A 7,305-nucleotide genomic window follows, 5' to 3' on the forward strand; every position below is an offset into this window, starting at 1 on the left:
GACAACTCGAAGAAACGCAACGTCACAATCGCGCTATGGAAGGACGCGGACTTTATCTCGCTCCGTACAAACAAGGCAAAGGAGTCTCGCAGAAGAAAAAAAAACGTTGAAAAGAAGATAAAGATGCCCGCAGGTGTCACCACCAATTTACAGTTGATACAAATGGCGAAACGTATGCGAATACCGTATTTCCGAGGCGTCTACATGCGTAACGCTTTACCGCACAAGATATATCGAAACAAGAGTGGTATCGTAAATTTGGACGATGCCGATAGACCGGGCACGCATTGGATGGCGTACGTCAAGAAAGGCGATTGCACCATGTACTTTGACAGTTTTGGTAATTTGCAACCACCGAAAAAAATTGTACGCTATCTCGGCACCGATACAACGATAACATATAATCACACGGCCTATCAGACGTACAATCAAACGATCTGCGGACAATTGTGCCTATTGTTCCTCCGACAAATGGATTTAAGAATCGACCCATCGTCGATCGACGTCAGTCGTCGCTAGAATCATGTCGCTGACACTCACACTTAACGGCAAGAGCAGCCTCCTCACAGTGGACTATTTTCCACCGATAGATTTGAGCGATGGAGAATACGAACTCGGCTTAATCACATTAGAGACCTACAACACGATACCGAACGTGACGTTGACAAACAACAAATTTTACTTTGACGACAATGATGAGGAAATTACAATTCCCGAAGGATCGTACGAAATAGACGCCATTGATGCATATCTGAAACGTAAAATTTTACAAAAACGAAAAAAAAGTGATGATGATGATTATCCATTGTTACTTTGTCCTAATGTTAATACTATGAAGAGTGAAATCAAGTGCGCTTTTCGAATAAATTTCTCTAAACCAAATACCATTGGATCATTGTTGGGATTTTCAGCAGTTCGTATACTGGAACCGAGGAGGTGGTACGAATCAGACTCCTCGATAAACATTGTCAATGTAAACATTATAAGAATAGAATGCAGCATTACTGCGGGTGCGTACGCCAACGACAAGTCTGTGCACACGATACACGAATTTTCACCGAACGCGCCTTCGGGATATAAAGTCTTGGAAACGCCGGCGCAAATCATTTGCCTTCCGGTCATCGCAAGGAGCGTTACTGATATTACACTACGTGTGGTGGATCAAGAAGGACGATTGATTGACTTTCGCGGAGAGGAAATTACCATCAGACTGCACTTGCGACGACGTGGTGCGAGGAAATGCTCGTGTTGAACGAAAGAGAACAGTGAGTGATTGAGAAAACAATGAAAATTGAGAAAAAATCGTCAATCAAGAAGCTGAATACATCGAGTGTAAACTTTTTAAAATTATTGGGATTTGCTGTAAGAAACGCTTAAAGAGATGGATATACTCAACATTGCTGACGAGCCTGTTTTCGACGAGCGCATTGTGAAATATGAGATGCACGCGTACAATCCGTACGCTAACACAACGTTGGGACACAGCGATGAGATACGAATACCTATACAGCAACAGGATTTGTACACGTTGCCGTGTGAGAGTTTTCTTTACATTGAACGAAAACTCGTTACGAATCTTACTGATGAGGCTAGAGATAACGTGTGTATAATGGGAAATAATTGTGTCGCGTTCATGTTTGATGAAATGCGATACGAGCTCAACGGAGTTGAAATCGATCGTAACAGAAACATTGGAATAACGAGCACGATCAAAAACTATATATCACTGACGACGGAGAAGAGCAAGACGCTGAAATACGCATCGTGGAATCCGAATGGATATCCGTTTGTAACATGGGTTTAACCCATGTTACTACTCGCGCGATCGGCCTCAACGATCGTCCGCGCATCGAGCCGCCGGCCGCAACACGTCATCGGAATGCGGCCGCCGAGTGGGGCAAGCGGGTATATAAGGCCGTCGCTCCGGCCAGTAGAGACCTTCCCCGGTCTGCAGTGAGCACGCTGCAGACCTTCCAAGCCATCAGGGCGCACTTTGACTCGGCTCTTCCTTTCCTCTGGGAGCAGGGAGCACTTTGTCTCCGCCGGGCGCACTCGGCATCCGTTCACCGTTCCTTCCTCCGTAGGATTAAGTATTTTTTAGTTCGCGCTTCCTAGTTTGTATTTTCTTGTTTATATTCTTTTGTTATATTTAATAGCTTAGCCTTTACTAGCTTGTGTCCGCTAGTTTGTATTCTTTCGCGGCAGATACTGGCCTTACTTTAAGTTACCCCCACTCGCGACAGTTTCTTACTCCGGGGCATAGCGGCTTAACCCGATCATACGCTTTTGCACGCCCATTTGCGTCCTACTGCTTAGTACGTTAAATCTCTTGCGTTACCCGCTTTTGTACGCTTTTCTCGCGCTCTCGCTTGCACGCCGCACTCGCTTGCTGTAATAACTACCGCTTGTTCTTCATATTACAATGTATCGTAACCTTTTCAGTTAAGAATATATTTATTTTTACCTCCAAATTGGTCTAGTTGATTGGAGTCTCTCCGTCTGACCGCTTATCCCGAATCCTGGCACCGGCGAGCTATTCCGCGCTTAGCAATAAGATCACGAGATAAATTCGCACCGTTACAATTGTCTTAATTATATTATAATAATTTTTTAGTTTGAACATATACTTCTAACATGTTTTTTCTTTTGAAGAAAATTATTCTTGAATAAATAATATATTTTTTATGTCAGAATTATATAATATTAAACGAACAGGTAATTTTTATTTATTTAATGCTATATAATCCCTTTTCAAGATTTATATGTTGAGAATAAAGATTCAAAACAAGAATAGTCTTTTTTTCTGTGTAGAAATAAAATAGTTTATATTAAATATGTCTTTTAGTTTGTGTGCCACATACATATTTTAAGAGAAGATTGCTCTGCTTATAGATCAAAAAATTACTCAGCAAGTATTTCCTTATATAGATCAAGATACAATACGTGAATTAATTCCACTGGCTGAGGAAAGGCTATTATTTAATATTAAATTTAAAGCTGAAATCCAAAATGTTCAGATCCAAAACGCTGAGATTTTACAAATTTATGATCCCATTGACATATTAAGAGATACTGAGGTAATAAAATAAAAAAATTATTATTAAATAAGTAAAAAAAATATGATAGTTAAGATATTTATTTTCTTTTTTTCTTTACTCTCACATTACAGGAGATCCAGCATTCTGAACAGGTCATAATCAATACTGAGGTTAAAGTAAATGTACAAGAGGATTTTACAGAGGATCTTACTAATGAGGATCTTACAGAAGAGTTACAAACCAGAATTACAACTGTTACTGGTAAAGGATCAATATTGTTTCAGTATAACACTATTTTCTGTGCAGAGTTATATTATTTTTAGTTATGCCATTTTCTTTATAGATGCAGATGGTGCAGTAACATTAAATAATAATACACGCAATAATAGAAATAATATTGAACCTTCTTCAACTCACAAGGGGAGCACCAGAAATTGTCCCCTCCAATTTCATTGAACTTAATATATGTTATACATCTATCCTCCCTCTAATTCATCTTAAAATAATAGGACCTACCTCTCAAGCATTCGCGAAAAAAACGCGTTTAAAGATTTACGTGTGTGTAATGTACCGTGTAGTAAGAACAGATTGACAGCTAAGCAGCGTAGCCTAGTCGGTAAGGCGCCTGACTACAATACTGCATATTACTGGTTCAAATCTTATTTTTTCCACTTTTTTTTTTTAATTTTTCTTGCAACGTACTATTGTGGTGTATGTTTTTAAATATTTAGCCTGTAAAATAACTGTTTTAATTATACAATTGATTACATTTCAGAAATTATAATAAAATTTATCTATTTATTAATGTTTTTAAGGTTTTATGAATAAAATATAATTTTATTATACAATTTTAGAATGTGTTAATAAAATATTACTAATTGTATGTGTGTTGAAATTTATTTTATATTTAATTAAAAAAATTAAAATTATTTTAGCCACGATTTTTTTTCTTGCCGCAAGGAATTTCGACTACACAGACAAGGATATCTGTGTTATACGCGCGTTACCTGAGAACTTGTTTTCTTTGTAACACTATAAGGTTGTTGAAACGGTTTTGTGACCGTTGGGTTCATTCGAGCAGTAGCTAGCGTTCGGAGCATACCGTGTGTAAATTGCAGTGCGAATACATTTATAAAAATGCAAGAACCAACAAGTTCTAGTGCAGAAGAAAATATTCCAAGCCCGGAATCTCCGCCGAATGATAATGAAGAAATGAAAAACAATCTAACAAACGCTTTTATTTATTGCAAGAGTTTATTAGAAGCAGAAAATCTGCTAACTAATACTCCACCAACTAAAATATCGGAGGCTTCCATTGCTATGGGTAAAAAAATTTTTAAAGAAATAATATTCATGCTACAAGAGCGCAAAATAATTATAGATGATGATCTTATATGCGCGGAAGAGATTGATGTTGTCAATCAAGAAGAATATAAAGAGGTAAGTTTAGAATCTTTTTTGAATCATTTTATCTTTTTCTTTTGTTGAATCATTAAAGTTGACATAAAATTAACAACGTAAATGTACTTTATTTATAGTGTATTCCTGAAGAATCTGACAATGAATTCCAGCCAGAATTGCAAGTTTCTCGCGATTATAAAACTACTGATTTTGCGTACAAAGAAAAAACGGTTGCTCTTGCCGAGATTCATCCTACATGGAGCATAAAAACTTTGCAAAGAAAAGGTTGCCACAAATTAAAAGATAAAAGAATGCTGCGTGCATGGAAAGAAGACGTCAAAAGAGGAGGAACATCAATAGATAAGTGGAAATATATTGAAATACAGACATTCGAACACTTTCAGGAAGCAAGAGCGTGTCTTGAGCAAGTATAATTTTACACAAATACTTCTACATATATTATAGAATTACAAAGATTTCAAAAATTTAAATTGATATTTACATTGATTTTCAGATAACAACGAGAACTTTACAGCAATGGGCAATGGCAATAGCATTTCCATTCATTAATGATGCCTTTAACTTCTCTGCCAGCAAAAGTTGGATCGACAGATTTAAGAATAAATATAGAATACGGCAACGAAAAATTACAAGGTATATTAGTAACAGAGAACATGCATCGTTAGATGAAATATTGGAATCAGCCGAACGATTCCAAATACAAACAAGAGCAATTATGGCGGAATATGATTTTGATTTTGTTATTAACACGGATCAAACAGGCTGTCAATATCAAATTACATATAATAGAACGCTTGCATCACAAGGTTCAAAGACTGTCCTGATTAAAAAGAAAAGTCTGCATGATATCTCTCACTCTTACACAGCACAATATACTATTACTGCTTCGGGAAAAATATTACCTGTCGTTTTTTTATGCATGCAGGAATCAACAGGAAAATTTGGTCCTGTGGTGCAAAAAAAATTGATCATTTAATTGTAGAATATAAAAACATTTTCGTAACATGTTCGAAGTCAGGTAAATTGACAAAAAATATATATGCAGACTATTTAAAATATTGTTTATCGCCTTATGTTGAAAATAATAAATTTTTGTTGTTGATTGATTCATGGGGAGGTCAAACGGATATGACATTGTACGACGATATTTTCGATAATGAAGTAGGCAGAGCATCATGTACTGTAAAAGTAATTCCTCCTAAATGTACACCTCTTTGTCAACCATGCGACGTTTATTTTTATTGGCAAGTAAAAAATTTTATTAAAAAGTTGCAAAATTGTTCTACTTTATTACAACAACAACGAGAAATAGGTACTCGTGAAGATGCTATTAAAATACATTCTTTGCTATTGCATCAATTGAGCGCTCCCGTTTTTAAACCGATACTTTTATATGCGTAGTATGCATCAAAATTAATAGAAAAGAGACCGATATTTCTCAATATGAACGAAATATGTTTTTCTATTGCAATAATTAAAAAAATATGTAGTTGTAAAAATGTGGGCTTTATTCAATGTGCTCATTGTAACAAAATATTATGTTTTGTATGTTTCTATGATGAATATCATCCCAAAACATGTAACTCATCCAAAAATGAATCTCATTCCGAAGATGATTAAATATATGTTTATTAAAAATTTGCTGATTAAAATCTTATGAATATTGTTATAGAAAATTGACTTTTTTATTGACTTTTTCCTTTTACTTTCCTTTCCTTTCATGATATATTATAAAATATTTTATTAACACTTTCTCATATTACATAAATTTTATTCATAAAACCTTAAAAACATTAATAAATAGATGAATTTTATTATAATTTTTGAAATGTAATTAATTGTATAATTAAAACAGTTATTTTACAGGCTAAATATTTAAAAACATACACCACAATAGTACGTTGCAAAAAAAAATTAAAAAAAAAAAGTGGAAAAAGTAAGATTCGAACCAGTAATATGCAGTATTGTAGTCAGGCGCCTTACCGACTAGACTACGCTGCTTAGCTGTCAATCTGTTCTTACTACACGGTACATTACACACACGTAAATCTTTAAACGCGTTTTTCTCGCGAATGCTTGAGAGGTGGGTCCTATTATTTTAAGATGAATTAGAGGGAGGATAGATGTATAACATATATTAAGTTCAATGAAATTGGAGGAGACAATCTCTGGTGCTCCTCTTGTCAGCTAAAAGAGAGAGAGAGAGAAGATTTCAAACTTCTCATCAATCAAAAAATGACGTTGAAAATGAAGAAAACTTTGAATATGTGAATTATAAAATCAATTCCTCTTTTTGAAAAATATTATTAAAAAATATAAAAATAAAAGTACTGAAAGCATTGACATCTTTTATGTAATTTTGAAATTTAAGATAATTTTAAATTTAAAAATTAATTTTTTATTAGAAGTAAAATGAATGAATGAATGAATGAATGAATATAATTTATTGTTCCCTTTAGGGTTACAAGTTTTCCTTCTCGCCATACACTTCCTTACATCTATACTTAATCTATACTTAGTCTATACTTAATCTTATCTTAACCTAACCGCCTTTTGAAGCAGGAGCGTGAGCCTTATGTGCCCACCCTTCTCCTCCCCTACTTATACACACACATCTCGCCTCTGGGACTTCTGTTTCCATTGCTTTTGTATATCTTTTATGTCCTACTACTTCGCCCCTTCTCCCTCTCTCTTTCTCTCTCTCTCTCTCTCTCTCTCTCTCTCTCTCTCTCTCTCTCTCTCTCTCTCTCTCTCTCTCTCTCTCTCTCTCTCTCTCTCTCTCTCTCTCTCTCTCTCTCTCTCTCTCTCTCTCTCTCTCTCTCTCTCTCTCTCTCTCTCTCTCTCT

General features: G+C 35.3%; 1 pseudogene; it reads left to right on the top strand.

The window, feature by feature from the left end:
• Window positions 1–3,242: 3,242 nt before the first annotated feature.
• Window positions 3,243–6,080, top strand: LOC137000041 (uncharacterized; annotated as a pseudogene).
• The last annotated feature ends 1,225 nt before the right edge of the window (window positions 6,081–7,305 follow it).

The sequence above is a fragment of the Linepithema humile genome, chromosome 5, assembly GCF_040581485.1.
Source record: "Linepithema humile isolate Giens D197 chromosome 5, Lhum_UNIL_v1.0, whole genome shotgun sequence".
Lineage (NCBI taxonomy): Eukaryota > Metazoa > Arthropoda > Insecta > Hymenoptera > Formicidae > Linepithema > Linepithema humile.